Genomic DNA, 13509 nt, shown 5'->3' on the forward strand with positions numbered 1-13509 from the left:
CACTTAATCCCAATCCCAATCTCACAAAGACTCTACCCAATCTACAGATGTCTTCCCGACGCGGTTCAAGAGCCTACCACAGTCGGACCCCTGCAGCCCCTAGCGCGGGAGGACCGCTTAACGGACACGGACGGGACCCTCTCTAGGGAGAACAGGAAGTGAGCCAGAGCGGAGAAGGAAACCAAGGAGAAATGCCACTGCCACCACCTCCACCTTTTGGGGACCTGGCACAGGCGATAAGCAATCAGACCCTCATACTAAAAGCCCTGGCCAATGCCCTCATCAACAAGCGGCCACGAGAGCAGACCATGAATGACAAGCTGACAGCTTTTCTGAGAACCAAGCCACCCACCTTTGCCGGATCCAGCAACCCTTTGGAGGCAGATGACTGGCTGCATGTGATTCAGAGGAAGCTCGAGCCGTTCGAGTGCCAAGACCAAGACAAGGTTCTCCTGGCAGCTCACCAACTCACCGGAACTACTTTAGCTTGGTGGGAAAATTACTGTGCCGCTGCAGAAGATGCCTCCACCATCACCTGGAATGAATTTGTGAAGGAGTTCCGCCGCTACCATATCCCCACAGCCACCATGAAGCGCAAGGCGGATGAGTTCCGCGAACTGCAGCAAGGGAACAAGTCAGTGAAAGGGTACACCTACCAGTTCATGGAGTTTGCCCGCTATGCACCAGAGGAAGTGGACACGGATGAAAAGAAGCAGGACATGTTCAAGAAGGGATTGAACCTAGAACTTCGGACCTTGCTTACCCCTCAGATCTACCCGGACTTCAATACGTTGATGAAAATGGCCATTCTCATAGAAAGGGACAAAGCTGAAGAAAGGAAGAAAAACAAGCATAAGTTCCTGGAAAGCAAGGCCCGCCAGCAGGACCGCTTCTAGAAACCAAGAAGCTCCAGCTATGCTGCACCAAGATCTCAAGCCCCAATGCAGTATAGGACCCAGTCCCAAGTGACAGGCCCCCAGGCCCCTAACACACAGTTCCGGAGCCAGACCACCATGAAGGCCCCGCAGAGCAATGCCAGCCAAGTCACCACCAACAACAATGCTAGGGCCTGTTTCAACTGCCGTGAGACAGGGCATTACATTGCCAACTGCCCATATGCCAAAAACAAGCCTGCTGCATCAGCCTTCTCCAGCTCGGTGAATGGGCCTAGGCCACCGGTGTCCGGAGCCAACCGTGTCCCCGTCGGCAGCAACAACAAGGGCAACAACAACAACCAGCAGCCTTACGGACGAGCCCGCGTCAACCACATCAACGTGCAGGAGGCTCAGGGTGCACAAGGAGTGGTACTGGGTGAGTTCCTAGTCAGCTCAACTCTGGCAATAGTATTATTTAATTCTGGAGCATCACACTCATTCATATCATCAAGCTTTGTGGATAAGCATAATGTACCTACAGTACCGCTAAAAACACCCCTATTAACCCGAACGCCTGGAGGTGACATCAAGTGTCAACTGGGTTGTTCCCGGGTAAGGATCAATTTAAGTGGGGTATAATTTTTAGCAAATCTAGTAGTATTAAATCTAAAGGAATATATGCGATCCTTGGAATGGACTGGTTAAGCCTACGCAATGGTCTCATAGGTTGTGCCGACAAGGTGGTACACCTAACGAACCCAGAAGGAGTACAAGTGACCTGCCATACCCAGAGAAGTGGACCAGACCCAATGATTTTTAGCATGGAAGCTAAGTCCTTAGAAGAAGTTCCAGTAGTAAATGAGTACCCAGATGTTTTCCCTGAAGAACTTCCCGGAATGCCTCCAGATAGGGATATAGAGTTTGTCATCGACCTTGTCCCTGGAACCTCTCCTATAGTTAAGAGTCCCTATAGGATGGCAGCAACCAACTAATGTTAGTGAAATCAGAAACTTTCTTGGATTAGCTGGGTATTATCGGAGATTTATTGAAGGATTCTCCAAAATAGCCCGGCCCATGACAGAGCTGCTTAAGAAGGAAAAGAAGTTTGTTTGGACAGAGTCCTGCGAAAGGAGTTTCCTGGAATTGAAGAGAAGATTGACAACCGCCCCAGTGCTAACCCTACTAGATATCCACAGGGATTTTGTCGTCTATTGTGACGCATCCCGCCAAGGGTTAGGATGTGTCCTCATGCAAGGCGGGAAGGTAGTAGCTTATGCCTCCCTACAGCTCAAGGCTCATGAGCATAATTACCCAACACATGATTTGGAGTTTGCAGCCGTAGTGCATGCCCTCAAGATTTGGAGGCACTACCTGATTGGTAACAAGTGTGAGATATACACGGATCATAAGAGCCTGAAGTATATCTTTACCCAACCAGATCTAAACCTCAGGCAGAGAAGATGGTTAGAACTGGTCAAGGATTATAATGTGAAAATTCCTTACCACCCTGATAAAGCTAACGTGGTAGCCGATGCCTTAAGCCGGAAATCTTATGGACCCAAGGATGCTCATCTGCGAGAGTAAATGGCACGATTGGATGTGCACATTGTCCCTCGAGGCTCCAGCCACACGCTGAACGTCCAACCCACACTAGAGGACAGAATCAGAAAGGCCCAAGGTTCGGATAAGGATTTAATAAAAATCCACAAACATACTGGAGAAGACAAAGCATCGGATTTCCGAGTGGATGATAAGGGAACCTTGTGGTATAAGGATAGAATTTGTGTGCCCAAAGAAGGAGACTTTCGGCAAGTGATCGTGGACGAGGCTCATAACTCGGCATATTCCATTCACCCAGGGTCCACCAAAATATATTTGGATTTAAAACAAAAGTATTGGTGGAATGGAATGAAGTCAGACATTGCCCAGTTCGTTGTCCATTGCGATACATGTCAAAGGATCAAGGCTGAGCACCAGAAGCTAGCAAGAGTACTGCAACCCCTGCCTATCCTAGTTTGGAAATGGGATGAGATATGAATGGATTTTGTGGTAGGATTGCCCAAAACCCAGAAAAGTTATGATTCCATTTGGGTAATAGTGGACCGGCTCACCAAGGTCGCTCACTTTCTACCCGTACGAACCAACTATGGAGGAGAAAAGCTAGCCCAGCTCTATGTGAATAATATAGTAAAGCTGCATGGTGTACCTAGTAGAATCATTTCAGATCGAGGGACCCAGTTCACCTCCAAGTTTTGGAAAAGTCTGCATAAGGCCATGGGGACCAAATTGGATTTTAGTTCGGCCTATCACCCGCAGATTGATGGACAAACTGAAAGGGTAAATCAAATTATGGAGGATATGTTAAGGGCATGTGTCCTTACCTATGGTAAAGATTGGGAATAGAGTTTGCCCTATGCAGAGTTCTCATACAGCAACAGCTATCAGGCAAGCTTAGGCATGTCGCCATTTGAAGCTCTCTATTGGAGAAAGTGCAGAACCCCTCTGATGTGGTCAGAAGTAGGAGAGCGTTCATTAGTTGGACCAGCCCTCATAAAGGAAGCAGAAGAAAGAGTAGCAGAAATCTGCGAAAAGTTGAAAGCAACCCAGTCCAGACAGAAGAGCTACACGGACAAGAAGACACGAGAAATAAGTTTCAATCCAGGAGACTTCGTCTATCTCAAGGTTTCACCTATTCGAGGGACCCAGAGGTTTCAAGTACACGGAAAGTTAGCCCTCGGTACATTGGACCGTACCAAGTGCTAAAGAAAGTCGGAAAAGTAGCCTACCAACTCCAACTACCAGAAGGAATGTCAGACATACACCCGGTGTTTCATGTCTCACAATTAAGAAGGGGTTTGAGGGTCCCCGAGACAAAACACGTGCCAGTGGAGGCAATAGATTTGCAGCCAGACCTGCGATACCAGGAAGTATCGGTCAAAATTCTGAACACTGTCACAAAAAGAACAAGAAACTCAGAAGTACGGATTTGCAGAGTGCAATGGAGTAGACACGGAGTAGAAGAAGCTACGTGGAAATGCGAAGATGCTCTGAAGAAGGAATTTCCCCCATCTCTTTAAGGACCAGCCGAATCCCGAGAACGAGATTCATGTTAAGTGGGGTAGGTTTGTAACATCCCGAAAATTCACCCAAGTAAATTATTCGCTAAAAATGATTTTCAAAATCTTTTCACCGCCGAGCTCAAATCTTTTCCGGCGATTCGTCGCCCTGAACCAATCTCTGTCCCGACACCGAAATCAATCATCATTTAAACTTTCCTTGTTCTCCTCGTTCCTCGTGCACGTCGCTTCTCGTCGACGCCACGCTCGGCTCGCGACCAACGCCGCAAATCCCGCCGGCACCTCCTTTTCTTTTTCTCCTTTTCCCTCTTTTTCCCTTCTCTCTTTTTCCTTTTTCTCCTTTTTTTTTCTTCTCCTTTCTTCCTTCTCCCTCTTGCTCCCTGCCCACACGCGCTGCTCCCTGCCCACGCGCTGCACGCGTGCACCCATGTGCCCCCACGCGCACCACGTGCCCGGGATGCCCGGCGCGCCGCTCGGCCCCTGCCAGAGCCGTCCCATCGCCCTGTGCCGCCTCGCCGCTCGCGTCGCCGCTCCACGATGACGAGCGCCATTAATGGCCACCAAGAAGCTCGCCGGCCGCCGGCCACCACTGCCCGCCCTCTCCACCGCCTCTCCTTGCCTATAAATAGGCCTTCCACCGCACCCTCGACCTTCACAGCCTCGACAACCACCGCAGCTCCCGCTCCCTGGCATGCAGCGCCGCCTCCAGTGCCGCCACCACCACCATAGCTGCCGCCTCCCGCTGGCCACCTTGGGCAGATCGTCTCGCTCCGCCCCAGCTCAAGGTAAGGAGGGGAATCGAACCACCTCGGCCCCCTCTCGCTTTTGACCCCATCCCTGGCCGCCGCCGTGCCCCGGACGGCCGGCAAGGGCCGCCGCCGGCGCCCTGCCTCCCCCTCCTCTGTTTCACAGGAGAGAGGAGGAAGAAAGGGCACTTTTGCTCGGAGCCCCCTCCCCTCTTTCCCTTTTATTCAAGAGCCCCCTCTCTCTATGTTCTTTTTCCAAAGAAACCCTCTATGTCCTCCCTATTTGAGAGATGACCCCTCCACTTTACAAAAACATTTACACCTAAGCCCCTGCCCTTCTAGTATGCCCCGGATATTCCCAGAAATTTCAATAAGGTCCTTTCCTGAAGCGCCCCGACCCAAAGATCAAGGCTAAACCATGTATTAATTAACGAATAGGGTCTCTGGCATAATACATGTTACATCAAGTGGAGTCCAGAGTCATACATAGCTTTATTGAACATGTACATGAGGGATAAAGCGACAACACAGAGCTACACAGAACAACCGTAGGATAACGACTAGCATGACGGCATGGAGGACTAGCTCTTCATCCATCACGGCTCCACTCGATCAGCTTGGGTGCGGACACGATCTACTCGCAGTCTTCTGGCACAAAGTCAGGATCCTCTAGAGAAAAATCAACAAGGGTTGAGTACAAGAGTACTCAGCAAGTTCCACCTCACCCTACGGGAGGGGAATGACATGCACGACGCACATTAAGCACAATGCATTAGCAATGCAACTCATGGCATGCAACACTTCCCGACACAACCCACAGTAGGTAGCTCACTAGTTGTCAGGACCACACCGTAGCCTGTCCATACCGTGGACACGGGCCATTCGAATGGATTATACACTCTGCAGAGGTCGTACATTGTACCCACACGCTCGACTTCCCGAATGTACTAACGTAAGGCAAGAGTATAAAATAGTTTGCCTAGTAGTTATGTAATACCTCATATAACATTAGTGTTATTTTATGTTACCAGTTTAATTGCAACATAAGTTTTATTTTAGTGATTGTTGGAAATTGAGGTGGCCCTAATACCCACTAAGTTGAGGATCTACCCCTATGACACACCAACTCACTTCAGAGTCGGTCAGCTTCTTGTTACTTAGAGTACCGGGTCCTTTTGACGGCAGAGCTGCCTTTTGCTTCCGGGAGGCAGAGCCTACCAACAGATGAAGCTGGCTTCCGGGTGACAGAGCCAACCTTCGATGAAGCCCAGACCCTTTTGTGATCCTGGGTGGCAGAGCCAACCTTCGATGGATCACAATTTATACACTAAGTACTTGAATTTAACCGGGAGACTAACACTTATAAAGACACTTACCTTATTGGAGCAACAAAGTTACAAAGGAACACACACCTCTAAGTGGCTAGCCTAGCACTCACCCTTCTAGCCCTACCACAACTCATCTACCTTGCTCATGGATGGATGCCATGGCAAGGAGGGGGGGGGGCTCTATTTATAGGCCAAGGGGTGCCATGGTATTTGGACAAGTGTCCCCCTTCTAGAGAATTCCAAAATATCCTAACATTTTCAAAATTTTACTTATTACCAATTCTAGAGTACTCCATGGAAAATATCTCACTCTTGCTTAGTGGAGAATGTTCTAGAGGGTTGCCTTGCATTTCTTTCAATAGTGATGAAAACTGGGATGTTACAAACCTACCCTACTTAGGTTGAATCTCGTCCCCGAGATTCAGCTTCACTACTAAAGAGACTGGGGAACTCGGCTCGGAGCGCGTCTTCTCTCTCCCAAGTTGCTTCTGCTTCCGAATGTCTAATCCACTGGACTCGACAAATTTTGACAGCTGAGTTGCGGGTTCTTCGCGTCACAGTATCTAGAATTTTTACTGGTACTTCTTGGTATCTGAGATCATCCTGCAGGTCGATTGTTTCTGGGGCCACTTGTTCTTCTGGTACTCGCAGACACTTTCTGAGTGGGACACATGGAATACATCATGCACATCTGACATCTCTGCTGGCAGCTGAAGCTTATTGGCTACCGCTCCCACTTTCTTGATAATTGGGAAAGGTCCAATGTAACGTGGAGCCAACTTTCCTCGTATCTGCAATCTGCGTGTGCCGCGAATTGGGGAAACTTTAAGGTACACATAGTCTCCAACTTCGAAGCTGAGAGTACGTCTTCTTTTATCGGCATAACTTTTCTGGCGGGATTGAGCTGCCTTTAGATTCTCTCTGATTTCTGCTATCTTGTCTTCTGCTTCTTTAATAAAATCTGGGCCCTCAATAATGCGGTCACCAACTTCGGTCCACATGAGAGGTGTGCGACACTTCCTCCCATAGAGGGCTTCAAACGGCAACATCTTCAAACTAGACTGGTAGTTGTTGTTGTAAGAGAACTCCGCATATGGCAAACTGTCTTCCCAATTTTTGCCATAATTAAGAACACAGGCTCTTAGCATGTCTTCAAGGATCTGATTAATTCTTTCGGTCTGGCCATCAGTCTGAGGATGATAGGCTGCACTGAAGTCCAACTTTGTACCAAGTGCTTCATGTAACCTGCTCCAGAATCTTGAGGTGAACTGGGTGCCTCTATCTGACACAATACTCTTAGGTACTCCATGTAACTTCACAATACGCTCAATATACAGCTTGGCTAATTTATCACCTCCATAATTGGTATGCACTGGGATGAAGTGTGCCACTTTAGTGAGTCGAACGACAATTACCCAAACTGAGTCATGGCTGCTCTAGGTTCTTGGTAGACCGGTGATAAAATCCATACTAACTTCATCCCACTTCCATACTAGAATTGGCAACGGCTGAAGTAATCCACTGGGCTTCTGGTGCTCTGCCTTAACCCTTTTGCACACATCACAATGAGCGACGAATCGAGCGATATCCCCCTTCATACCATTCCACCAATACTTCTCCTTAAGGTCCAGGTACATTTTCGTGGTGCCGGGGTGAATGGAATAAGCTGAGTTATGGGCTTCATCCAAGATGGTCCTGCGGAAGTGACCTTGCTTAGGCACACATAATCTCTTCTTGAACCACAAGACTCCATCTTTATCTACTCTAAAATCTGGGGCTTTGCCTTCACTGTTGTGACCTTTAATCCATACCAATCTCCTATCCTCCATCTGAGCTTCCTTGATCTGGTCATCCAGAACGGGATGAACACTAAGATTGTAGTTGCAAGAGCGGCGTACAACTCTTAGGTTCAACTTCCTCATTTCTTCACTCAGCTCTGGGGTTTGTGTAACTAAGTGATGGCAATACGCTTTATGACTGAGCGCATCAGCCACCACATTAGCTTTTCCAGGGTGGTAATGAATTTCCAAATCATGGTTTTTGATCAACTCCAACCATCTTCTCTGTCTAAGGTTGAGGTCTGACTGGGTGAAAATGTATTTCAGGATCTTATGATCCGTATAGATTTCACACTTATTCCCGATTAGATAATGTCTCCAAATCTTGAGGGAATGCGCCACTACGGCTAACTCCAAGTCATGGGTGGGGTAGTTCTACTCATGTGTTCTTAACTGTCTTGAGGCATAAGCTACAACTCTTCCTTCTTGCATAAGCACTCAACCCAACCCTTGTCGGGATGCGTCGCAATAAACGACAAAGCTCTTCTGATTATCTGGCAAGACTAGCACTGGGGCAGAAGTTAGTCGCCTCTTCAACTCTTGAAAACTTCTCTCGCAAGCTTCAGACCAGACAAACTTCGTGTCCTTCTGAAGCAACTCGGTCATAGGCCGGGCTATCTTAGAGAAACCTTCGATGAATCTTCGGTAATAGCCGGCTAATCCCAAGAAACTCCTGATCTCCGAGGCTGAGGTTGGTTGCTTCCATTCTGATACTGCCTTGACCTTTTCTGGGTCCACTTCAACACCTTCAGCTGTTAAGACATGACCCAGAAAACTGACTCTCTGCAACTAGAATTCACACTTACTAAACTTGGCATACAACTGGTGTTTTCTGAGCTTTCCCAGCACAACTCTGAGATGTTGTCCATGCTCCTCAGCACTCTTAGAGTAGACCAGTATGTCGTCTATGAATACCACGACAAACTGATCTAACTCCTCCATAAACACCTTATTCATGAGGGTCATGAAAAAGGCAGGGGCATTAGTTAGGCCAAAAGGCATCACTGTGAACTCATACTGGCCATAACGGGTCCTGAAGGCTGTCTTAGAGATGTCCTCTTGTCGCACTCTGAGCTGATGATAACCTGACCTCAGATCTATCTTGGAGAAGAACTTAGCTCCCTTCAGCTGATCAAACAGGTCATCAATCCGAGGCAGAGGGTACTTGTTCTTGATGGTGACTGCATTCAGGTCACGGTAGTCCACACAAAGTCTCATGCTTCCATCTTTCTTCTTCACAAAGAGCACTGGGGCTCCCCACGGAGAAGCAGCAGGTCTAATAAATCCCTTTTGTTGAAGCTCCTCAAGCTGCTTCTTCAACTCGGCAAGCTCTGGGGCTGCTAATCGATAGGCATTCTTTGCTATAGGCTTGGTTCTAGGGACTAAGTCAATAGTGAACTCTACATCTCTTTCTGGAGGCATACCGGGTAATTCATCTGGAAACACATCTGCAAATTCCTGAACTACTGGCACATCTTCTGGGGATTCTTCTTGAATGTGGTTCACCATGGAGTCTGATAGGCTAGACTGGATTAGGCATGTGACTGTTAACCCTTAGTGGTTGGTGATTGTCACTGCTTTCTCAGCACAGGCTATGTTTCCTCGGTGCTTGGTGAGCCAGTCCATACCGAGTAGGACATCTATCCCTTTGGAAGTAAGGACTACTAGGTTGGCAAGGAATACTACCCCACTTAGGTTTATAGGGATATCTAAGACACCTAAGTGGCAAGGTATATAACCTCCAGGCGAACGTGTCATTAGCGGCCTCTTAAGGGCTATAATAGGTATATCATGATTTTCCACAAAGTGGGAGGATACAAAGGAATGCGATGCTCCAGAATCAAAGAGCACTGAGGCTAGAGTTGATTGGACCAGAAACTCACCGAAAATCACTCCTGGTGCATCCTCTGCTTCTTCAGCATACACATGGTTCACCTTTGCCTTGCCGAAGGACTGCTGCTGGCTCCTAGCTGGTGCTGTACGGTTGGCTTCCGTCGGCTGCTTTGGTCCTTGAATAGAGTTGTAGAAAATAGAAGGGGCGGGCTGATTGAGATACGGACAGTTGGCCTTGTAGTGTCCGGCTTCGCGGCAGTGGAAACAGGTCTTCACATTGGTCACTTGACTTCCACCAGTCGGTTGGGTGCGGAAGGTATTCTGGGTCTTCATAACAGGAGCTGACTGGGCTGGCTTCTGAAAGAACCGGGTGCATTTTGAATGAGAAGGCACCCTGGCTCCTCTGGCTTGAGTGAGCCGGATACTGAGTCCTCTGAAACTTCTCCATCTGCTGGGGCTTCTTGCTTTCAAACCGTTGTTTGCGCTCACTGAGTTCTGACTTCCTATTTCTCTCAGGGCTGATAGCCCTGTTGATCATGGCATTAAAGTCACTGTGGGTGGTGACTTCAACCAAGGTCTTGATTTTAGGGTTAAGCCCACCAAGAAAAGCTTCTTGCTTCTTTTCATCATCATTGATATCCTCTGGTGCATAACGAGACAACTCCGTGAACTTATGAAGATACTCCGTCACATTCATACCACCTTGACGAAGCTTTCTGAACTCATCCCTCTTGAGCTTCATAACACTGCTGGGAATGTGATGTTCTCTGAAGATCTTGACAAAGTCAGGCCATACCATCTCGTTAGCATTTTCATTTATTTCCCGGTAACTCTGCCACCAAGCAAGGGCTGGTCCCCTTAACTGCTGTACTGCGAGCAAAACCTTGTCTCTGTCATCTGCATGGACCACTTCGAGCTTCATTTCAATCTCTCGTAGCCAATCATCTGCCTCAATTGGGTTGTCAGATCCTCCAAACTTAGGTGGCTACAAGCGGTTGAAATCTGCAATTCTGCTGCCATTGCCATTATGATGCATTGCAGGTCTATTGTTGCCAAGATTGCCTTGAGCTTGAGCTGTGAGAGTGGTCATAACAACTTGAAGGAGTTGGTTCCGCTACTGCAGTATGGCTGCCAGATCAATGGGTGCTGGGGCATGTGGAGGTGGTGGCGGTAGGTGTCCATTTTCTGGTGCTTCTGGGGCTACATTCAGAGGGGCATGGTTTCTCGGGTTGACCTTGTCACCGTCTTCCTGAGCATGGAGTCCCTGGACTCGGCTCGAACGACGGGACATCTGCGGTCAAGGAGGGATAAGGTAAGATTAGGTGGCTCTCCTAATTTATTACTGGGGTAGATTTGTATATATATAATAGCACACAACACAAACGAATCATTCAAGCACCACACAAGCATTCATTCAAACAAGCAGGGATACATGACACGACGGATTACAATAACGCGGCTCGACTTTTAAGGGTCGGCCGGGACGACTCGACTACTGAACCCTACAACACGGTCTTCGGGGTCATTGTTTCCGGGATCTTGGGGAGGCGCGGGAGGTGTGGGTGGCACTGATTCACCAATCCTCCTGCGTGGTTGGGACAAGCGATACAGCGGAATTCCCTCTAAGATTGGCGGCTCCTCGGCAGTCCTGGGATGGTGTTCCTTGTGCTTGGCAAGGTCCACTAAGTAGACACCCCTAAGGAGCTTACTGTGGCGATCTGCCTGCTCCCTAAGGTTCTCTTCGGCCATGGCAAGGCGGCTTTCAGCTTCGGCTGCTCGGGCTTCTGCCTGGGCTACGGCCAGTTTAGCCCTACGCCAACAGGACTCCGCAACCTCAGCACGCTGGATTAAATCTCTCACAGGCTGATGCAGTTGGTCGCACAAATCGTCGAGGCTAAGCAAATAGACAGACATAGTGACAACTGTGGGGTTCTTCTCTGTCCCTGCGGGGCTTTCCAGGTTACGGATCCTCGCTGCCCAAGTAGGACGGCTACGATCCAATGGTGGAAAGTACTTCATGGGAGTGGAACCCAAGTGCCATTCAAACATCTGGCACAGGTACCGCAGTGCCTTGCGAGCTGCAAGTTGAATGGTGTCAGGCATACGGGCTCCAGTGGCGGTGACGCTCCAGGGTTGCATCTCCAAGTACTTATCACTGGCGCCAATATGGATGGTGACCTCACAGCTTTCGGTGCCATGCTCCATGAACTCGTGACCCACGTACTCCGGTCGTTCCGGAATACCCAGTCGCACCGTGGCAGCATAAAGCACCCTGGGGAATCCATCTTTGTTGATGCAGTAGGTGGTGGTCTAGTCATCCGCCATCTGACTTACAAAGGTAGAGTTAGCATAATAAGGATAAAGCTTGAAGGAGTAATAGGGTTTCAAGGATTAACCATCCTAGGGCTCCTACGCTCATCGTTACTACCGGTGTGTGTCCTACAGCCAAGCATGGCTCTGATACCATCTTGAAGTGCCCCGACCCAAAGATCAAGGCTAAACCATGTATTAATTACCGAATAGGGTCTCTGGCATAATACATGTTACATCAAGTGGAGTCCAGAGTCATACAGAGCTTTATTCAACATGTATACGAGGGATAAAACGACAACACAGAGCTACACAGAACAACTATAGGATAACGACTAGCATGACGACATGGAGGACTAGCTCTTCATCCATCACGGCTCCACTCGATCAGCTTGGGTGCGGACACGATCTACTCATAGTCTTCTGGCACAAAGTCAGGATCCTCTGGAGAAAAATGGAGATGAAAATAGGAGGAATAGATAGTATATGATTTGAAGGAGATATTGAGTTTACAGTATTGGTTGGTATTCAGTTCTGAAAATAGAATGATTTGGATTAAGTGCTCACGGCCTGATGGGTGTTTTGGGCCTTTATTAGTATTGCGGAGTTAATGGTCGGGGAGCTGCCTGCCATCTCATCTTGGCGCGGAACATCTCGAGGAAGAGGGTCAACTGTTGGAGCTTCGTCTCGTGAGTGAGCTGGGCTCGTGAGGAGTGGTTCAGCTAGTGGAGCGAAGCGGCTCGGTGTGCTTGGGCTGATGATGGGGCTCGTCACGGCCTCGCTCCTTTTATAGAGCAGCAGCGGCGTTACGCAGGGACGGGCGACGGCGTGGGCTGCAGCAGCTCGTCGTCAACGCGAACAGTGGCAGTGCTGAAGGCGCGAGCGTCGAGGCGGCAAAGCCGGCGAGGACACTGCAGCGGCGTGGGCGAGGTGGGGACGCGGAGGTGGGCGGCACGGCGTGGTGCCGATGGCACTGCGCGGTCCGGTCGTGGGGCCGGCGTGTCGCGCGTGCGCGAGCGAGAGCGAGCACGGGTGAGGACGGCAGGGAGGGGGTGTCGGCTTCTTTTATAAACGAGGTGAGGCGGTTCGCGCGGCGGAGAAAAAAATCTCGGCCGGCACTGTGCGCGACGACCCCGATTTATGGCGAGGTGGGTGCCGCCATATTTGCATGACAGGTTATTTAATATTGTGAGTACTCTTGCCGGCTTCCAGGAAATGGAGTGAGTGCTGCCATGACGGGTCATTTCAAGGTCAATGGTGTGGGTACTCTGTGGCTTCCAGGGGATGATGAAGTTATGGCGAAGGAGGTAGGCGCTGTCATGATTGTCTGGGAATTATGGCGTGGTACGGTGACTCGAGAGGCTTCTATGGAAAGAGATGACATGATTTTTGTCGTAGGTGCAAGCATGCGTATGCTTGTTACTGAAGGGAACGAATGTACTAACGTAAGGCAAGAGTATAAAATAGTTTGCCTAGTAGTTATGTAATACATCATATAACGT

The sequence above is a fragment of the Panicum virgatum genome, chromosome 3N, assembly GCF_016808335.1.
Source record: "Panicum virgatum strain AP13 chromosome 3N, P.virgatum_v5, whole genome shotgun sequence".
NCBI lineage: Eukaryota > Viridiplantae > Streptophyta > Magnoliopsida > Poales > Poaceae > Panicum > Panicum virgatum.